Source organism: Pteropus vampyrus, unplaced genomic scaffold, assembly GCF_000151845.1.
Source record: "Pteropus vampyrus isolate Shadow unplaced genomic scaffold, Pvam_2.0 Scaffold1000004790, whole genome shotgun sequence".
NCBI classification, from domain to species: Eukaryota; Metazoa; Chordata; class Mammalia; order Chiroptera; family Pteropodidae; genus Pteropus; species Pteropus vampyrus.
In genome coordinates, this window is record NW_011919192.1 from 1 (window position 1) to 1,478 (window position 1,478).

The following is a 1,478-nucleotide window of genomic DNA, read 5'->3' on the forward strand; positions in this document are numbered from 1 at the left end:
TTCTGGACTTAGTAAGGAAAGAAAAAAATCGTACGCTGAGGTTGCTAAGATCTACGGTAAGATCAAACCTTCTATCAGTGAAATTGTAAAGAGTGGGGGAAATTGTGCTAGTTTTGCTGTTGCACCTAAGACTGCAAAAGGGTACTGACTGCCACGGTGTGCCGTAAGTGCTCAGTTAAGACAGAAAAGGCATTAAATTTGTGGGTGGAGGGCATGAACAGAAACCGTGTTCTGACTTACAGCAACCTCTTGCACCAGAAAGCATCGAGCCTATATAAACACTTCAGCAAAGGATCCCCCGAAACGAGTGACATCAAACCACTTACTGCAAGTAAGGGATGGTTATAATATATTTTGAGAAAGGCCACATTCACATGACTTTATTTCAGTATATCATTATAATTGTTCTATTTTATTATTGTTGTTGTTAATCTCTTACTATGCCTTACTTATAAGTTAAACTTTACCATAGGAATGTATATATAGGAAAAAACAAAGTATATATAGGATTCGATACTGTCTGTGGTTTCAGGCATCCAGTGGGGAAGTCCGTATCTCCGGCAGATATTGTGGGGCTATTATACTTTAAAAATGTTTATCTATGTAGTGAATTTGAAGCTGGAGACAAAATTATGAATAAGCTGCTCCATGATCTCATTCCACAAAAAGCTCACACTGATTGGTTTGGTCCTGGGTTTCGGCACCAAATTAAAAAAAAAAAAAGCTCACACTGTTGTTGGGGAGAAAATCACATAAATTAATAATTTAAGTACAGTATGATGAGTGTTAAAATAGGAATTATGTCAAGCAGGTCTCTTCCTGAACCAATGCCAGGACACTGAAATGTGAATTAATTGTTCTATATATAACTGAAAAGTTTAGAGATAAGCATGACCTCAGACAAATAGCTCAAACAAAACTACTGAAGATTGGGTTTCTCCATCACGAGCCCGCTTAATAATATGAAACTCCACCCCAGAAAATACAGATGTGTTCATAGTGTGTTTTTATTAAAAAGAAAAAAAAAAAGTCTGCGGCCATGCCACTCTGAACAAGCCCTATCCCGTATGGTCTCGGAAGCTAAGCAGGGTCGGGCCTGGTTAGTACTTGGATGGGAGGCCACCTAGGAAGACTAGGTGCTGTGGGCGTAAAAAATAAAAAATAAGAGACTGTAAGCTGACAAGGTCCTTGCAATCTGTGAGGTCAACCAAGGGTTGCCTCGCCTAAAAAAAAAAAAAAAAAGCAGCAATAGGAATTAGAAATCTCACATCACCACGGTAGAAGTCTAGGAAAAAAGATTCTCTTCCTGCAGCTCATGTACAAGAAAAGGAGCGTTCCCCCGCATTAGAAGGTTCAACAGTCCCTCCTTGAATCACATTGGTTTTGACTTGGTTATATTCTCAACTCTGAACAGATGCATGTACCAAGGAGGATGAGAGGTACCAGAAATAACTGGAGCAGTGATACAGAGGTGTTCT

The 1,478-nt window shown here is 39.2% G+C and overlaps 1 pseudogene; it reads left to right on the forward strand.

Moving 5' to 3' along the window:
- Positions 1–1,029: 1,029 nt before the first annotated feature.
- Positions 1,030–1,148, forward strand: LOC111735653 (annotated as a pseudogene).
- The last annotated feature ends 330 nt before the right edge of the window (positions 1,149–1,478 follow it).